The sequence below is a fragment of the Temnothorax longispinosus genome, chromosome 7 (genome assembly GCF_030848805.1).
Source record: "Temnothorax longispinosus isolate EJ_2023e chromosome 7, Tlon_JGU_v1, whole genome shotgun sequence".
NCBI classification, from domain to species: domain Eukaryota; kingdom Metazoa; phylum Arthropoda; class Insecta; order Hymenoptera; family Formicidae; genus Temnothorax; species Temnothorax longispinosus.
In genome coordinates this window covers 17,107,983-17,114,288 of record NC_092364.1, presented here as the reverse complement: position 1 = coordinate 17,114,288, position 6,306 = coordinate 17,107,983, and the positions used below count along the sequence as shown (strand labels likewise).

General features: G+C 37.2%; 1 long non-coding RNA gene across 1 annotated transcript; it reads left to right on the top strand.

Annotated features, from left to right (window-relative positions):
- The first annotated feature begins 3,209 nt into the window (after window positions 1–3,209).
- On the top strand, window positions 3,210–6,168 carry LOC139816905 (uncharacterized). Its single transcript, XR_011733112.1, has 4 exons — window positions 3,210–3,616; window positions 4,722–4,822; window positions 5,499–5,688; window positions 6,092–6,168. It is a non-coding gene; the product is annotated as an uncharacterized lncRNA (long non-coding RNA).
- Window positions 6,169–6,306: the final 138 nt, after the last annotated feature.

Sequence of the window (6,306 nt, the reverse complement as noted above, 5' to 3'; positions counted from 1 at the left end):
ATGTAATTAATTAGTGTGCTTAAATGATTTTTTAGCCATTTCTTTAAATTTTTTTCTCGCAATTTTTTCTGAACCTGTATACGGAAAAGCATCCAGAAATATCACTCCGGCACAAAGTTTGTAGTAATCCATCATATTTTTTGTCACAAAATCTATTAATTCTTGCTCTGTCTCCTGAAACGAAATTCAATCATTGCAACTACAGAGAACATTTTAACATAAAAATAAATTTTTTCTACTCCGCATTAAACGAGATATATATAAATATATTGTACTCTTTGCTGAAATACAAAATTAACATTTAACTTCATTTAGGTATATAAAGCAAAGAAAACAAAAACTTACATGTTTAGTATTATGATTAAAATATGAAAAAATCTTGACAATATATTTAAAAGAATATAAGAAATGTTATTATACTGAATTTTTTTCAAAGCTAGAAATATCGGACGTTAAACATTGTTATACTGTACGCAGTTAAAATTAAAAGCGCTACTGACAAAAATCAATATTTGCATTTTTATCTCTGTATTCTTTTCTTTCTTTTCCGCGATTACATCACAGTTTTAAAATCTGTCTTGTTAAACTGATACAGACGTCTTCGCTCTTATCTGAGTTACAGAGATAATACTTACCTCAAGGTTGCTCCGCCGCGCGCTGGTGCCCGATGTCTCTCTCAGACCTCCTTCTCCTCTCAGGACGTCAGGCCTCCTCCTCTCACCGCATATAGGACACTCGCGAGAAACACTTACGGATAATAAACTATAATCGCGCGCGGACTAATTATCAGTAAATGTCTTTCGCGCGATACTGTACGGCACTCCCGTACCCCTAAAAACCTCATAAGAAAAATATTCCAATATAATATGTCAAGTACATGTCGTAATATTCTTCAAATGGACTTTGAAAATGTTCTTTAGTCCGATTACTTGAACGGCACTCCCGAAACAAACGCGACAAACCGGCTGCGGTTCGTTTATTCAATTAAATCGGCGGACGAGGGTACGTTAGCTTCCCCGTCTTTGGATTTTTATCCAAGCAGAATAAGAGTTTTGCTTGGGTAACATTCTCGGGGTACTGGGCCTTCCCACTTGGCCAAGGTCGTACCCATGGGAAGGAAGTTCTTTACTGTGTAATATAAAAGCAGGTATTATAAAATCAAGTTATCGATATATATATATATATATATATATATATATATATATATACATATATATATATATATATATTAGAGCGTGTCATTTTGGGGCAACTTTTTTTTTTCCATTTCACGAATAGCATATATACTTCCAGGAAGGTAAAATAAGATACCTGTTAAATTTTTAGCCCTTAATATTAATATTAACAGGTCGCTCATCGCGATAAGGTTTAAAGTTCAAAGTATAAACCTTAATATCGTCTAAATGGTTATATTTATGAAAAAAACATAAGAGACCTTTTTTGTAGATCGTTAAATTTTCTACAAAAATATGTATTGAGTATTTCATAATTTTTGATAGTCGATATGATACAAAATTCATAAGAAGCAAAAACAAGTTTTATAAAATTTATCAAACTTTAACTTTGAATATCTTTTGAACGGTTGAATTTATGAAAAAATGATAAGAGATCTTTTTTGTAGAGCGGTAAATTTACTACAGAAAATCTATGTGGCGCAATGCTGTATTACTGTTTGTTAGATAGTTATAAAATTTTTTCTATCTTACTAAATGAAAAATAAAAAATCGCGATGAGCGACCTGTTAATATTAATATTAAGGGCTAAAAATTTAACAGGTATCTTATTTTACCTTCCTGGAAGTATATATGCTATTCGTGAAATAAAAAAAAAAGTTGCCCCAAAATGACATGCTCTAATATATATATATATATATATATATATATATATATATATATATGGATAGATAGGCTACAAAAAATTATAATAAAATTGGAACACAATTAATTTAATGACGACGAAATGTTCTAAGATGTCGACAACTTGCCGCGATACTACACGAGTCGAGTGAACGATTAATGCAATGAAGACACGCAGACGCAGTTGATTAATCAAAGATACCCTATTGAAATTAAATATAGCACGCGCAGTACGGTATCGTCAATCTCGCGAAAGTAAAACTCCATTATTATTAATTTGCACGACGAAGAATCGTGACCGCTAATTTACGCGACGCGAGATAGGTATACGAGATTATGACGCATTCACGAATGGGCGATGTATCACGGCGTTCCGTTACTTGAATCACTCGACAATATACGAATCATACGACAGTATCACACTCAGCCCTCTTTTTCTTTACAGAGAGAATCGGAGATAAATCACATCGGAGACAATTATTCCGGCACTGCATTCAAAGCGCGACACGCGATAAACGAAATGCTACGTTCGAGTCCAGAAAAATAGCGCCACGATTATCGCCCGCGAATATCATCACGACGAAAGTAAATTTTCGCAATTACACCACACATATATACCTTCGCCCGTCGCCGACTTAGCCTCTTCACCTCGATATCTCCGTCTCGAGCGAGTGATTCGCGCGATACGTTCATTCCGACAAACACTTAATACATTCGCAAATTATTGAACGCACGTACTCGCGTAGGCGATTATTCTCGCGACCCGCGAAACGAGGAGCAGGAGTGCCAATCGCAGAAACGAGCGCGTTCCCAATAACACACAGTACCAATAGGGCTGCGTTCGAAAACGTCACCCGGGTACCCACGGGTATACTCTCTTCTCCTTCTAACTCGCTGAGATAGAAAGAAAAGGGAGTATACTCGTTTGCACACAGGTGACGTTTCCGAACGCAGCCTAGCACGGAGCACGGCACGGCACGGCACGGCGCGGCGGCGACGGGCGCGCGGAGCACAAACAGTTCATACCTGTGTGAAATTCACCTGGAGAACGATAGCTGATGAGGCACTTCCGCAGGTAAAGGTACTCCAAAGTCCAAGCGTTGACGGAAACAAAGTGGCAAGGCCACTCACCGGCAAGAATAATCGGCCGCGCAGCGACTTTGAACGTACGCTGCTCTTTCAACGGTCGCGCCTAGTACAGTGCGTTTCCCAGGTAGCAATTAATGTCTAAAAGATATCATAAAGACATCTTTAAGATTTCTGGGATTTTAAAAACATCTGTATGATGTCTTTTAGACATTAATGCTACCTGGGCTGGTATACGCCGCGCGCCACGGCGTCGGCGTCGCGCCGGCGGCTCGGAGCGGCCGAACGTGATTGGCCGGATTCGGGGGCTCGACTCGCAGGCCAATCGCGTTCGACGTCTCACCCGACTGTGCGGCGGCAGCGGCGCGCGCAAGCGGCGCAAGTAATACGTGATACATTCAACGTCGGTGTCGTCGGTACGAGACGCAGCGAGACGTTGTCGCTCGTGTAATTCCTTTCTCGTGAACGAAAAGAAATCCGGTAACGGAGTGTTGCAAAGTGAACGTACGCCGAATATTCTGTTCCTTCTTATGTCGACTGAAACGAGTGGGGTGCTGTCGCTGGACGAGAAGGCCGACGGGGACGCCGACCGCCGCCGTGCTGGACGTCGAGACGCCGTACGAGCCACCCTCCTGGCTGTGATTTGGCGGGTCTTCTGCAGTGCTCCGTGATCGGTGAGTGAATTTTACGTGAGAAATAAGTGTTTCGAAGCGCGATATATCCGAATCTTGATAGAATCGTTGTCCCGCGTGTCACAGGGAGACGATATAACCTCGAAATTCGCGTCTCTTGTCTTTGTTTCGGTTTCTACTTCGAATAAGTGAATCGTGCGGCAAGGCCGGCAAGACGCTTTCAGTGAATGGTTTGAACTTCTCGTTAAGCACGGGAATTAATATTCGGTGAGATTGAAGGGATGGGACGCGCGTTCGATGTTTTCTTGTCGCGATCGAGGGAGCGAGGTTGCTTCGAAATGCGTATGAACGTTGTGAGTGCGAACAATCTCTACTTTGCAGAAAATTAATAACGTTAAATTGTATCGTTTGTAAAAATTTGTTTGCGATCGTTCTCGCAACGCGATGATCGCGGATAATAAAGACGACAAACAGTCGCCGTAAAGATTTTTAATTTAAAAATTCTAAAACATTCTCTGTTGCTCGTTCCCCAAATTTTCTATAAACGAGCCTATTGCCTCACATTTCATGATATAATAATAAAGTATTCGATTACAGCAAAGCTGTAAAATTTCACGTGATCATCACATTAAATTAATTATATGAAAGAGAAAGAGAAAGAAAAGATATTGAATGTGTAAATCATTTTCTTAGATGTAGACTTTTGTAAAAAATTATTTCATAAAGCGCTAAATATTTTGAGAACAGCTCAGGTGTCTCATAACACACATGACAAATTTTTTCTTTAATTTTTGGTTTCTTATAGAAATCATTTCGCTACGAAACAGAATTATCAAAGATTGTAAATGTAACGTGTTATCCATCGAGGAAATATTCAGACATAAATATATAGGTTGCAGTCAATTTGATACTACAAATGCTTTGAAGCGTTTTTCTTCTTCTTCTTTCTTCTTTGAAAAAAAGGAAAAGAAGAATTCTTCGAAGCATTTGTAGTGTTAAGTGAACCGCAGTCATGGAAATCACAGGACATTATAGGAAATTACTACTAATATGTTATACTCACTTCCAGTGAGAGTATAACATAATTTATTAATTATAGATATCATATAGTTATTAAGTATATCATAATTTTTTAATTTATTTGCAGTGAGAAAGGATTCCAGAAGGATGCCAGAGTGAAAGATCTTTCAACGATGAACGAGGAACTTAGAAAAGCGAGAAAGATTTTCGACGAAGTTAAATATGCAGGTACTGTCAAAGACTGGACAATACAATTGTAATGTTATATCCATCAACAAATGTAAAACTGAATACGTAATAAGTTTGTATTAATCTACTTGAATCTCTCGTTCGTTTATTTAAGTAATCTTTCAAATCAGCAGGATCAAGTTGCAAGTAGTATTAATGCAGTCTGATTACATAATTGATCTGCATATATATCTTGAGCAAAGCAAAAAATTGGTTTTTTATTATTTACATTTATTGCTGGGATAACGTCACTTTATTTTACAACAACATATGCGTATAATAATTGTTTACAGGTAAACACTTGATTACTATCTTTTGTTACATATAGCAAAACATAGATAAATAGCAAAACTTTTTTATGTGTTCCTGATATCAATTATATAGCTAAACTATAGAAAGACAAAGTAAATTTATTTTTAATAAGTAAATGATAAAATATTAAAATAGTCTTGTACTACTGTGAAATATTTATATCGTTTGATAAAAATATAATGAAAAAAAATATATATACTTACTGGAACTAAATTATGTTATGCTCACTGGAAGAAAATATCTTGTCTTAACTCGAAGTCAAGATATATACGGACTACATCATTTGCATAAATGTCACGATTTCGTATATATCCCTATTTCATCACGTCTCTCATATAATATATTAATTAATTGGTAATTGCAGAGCGATGGACAGGGGACGTTAAAGATTGGCCGAACGAACGTGAGCAATAAATTCCGGATAATCGATGAAAGTTCACCCGTTGAATCGTCGTCCAGTCTTGAGATTTAGATCTCTCTCGAGCTACGATAGACGAATCCAGAGCCGAGGCGTCAGCAATAATTCTCCAATAAATGACGAGATATTGAAAAAGGTAATGACAGCCAGCGCGCGGTTGTGAGAAATACGCGGACGGGTCGTAATGGAAGTTGTGAAATTCCTGTGTAATCGTCCGACAAATCAACCGTATGCTTGGAAAGAAATATCATGTTTAAGCTCAATTCGGAAGTGAATGTGATAAAAATTGATGATTTCTCGTTAGCGCCGCGGCCTCGTAAATTTTGAATAACAGTGCGACGTTACATTATGGAAACAACGATAACTCTCGGACCGCTCTTGAACACAGGGATATCGATAAGCTGATCTTTCTTATTGGTCTCCGACCAATAAGAAAGAATATTAAGACATATAGAAAAATAATTATGATAATAATTATATATCATGCGTATCTTGCTTATTATGCAATGAAATAAATCTCTTCTTTATAAAAATTCCAGGTGCACAGAGATTTCGGTGATTTTATTATGCAGTGCGGAGCGAAACAGGACGACACCGATGTGGCGAATTCAGAGGTAAATATATTTAATTCGAGCAAAGAAAGCGAATAGACTTTTAGGAAATAATAATTGACAAAGCTGCATAATTTAGTTTAGAAATTATTAAAGTATAGTTTTATAATGTTGCGCACAATTTATCTTTTTCAAAATTTTTT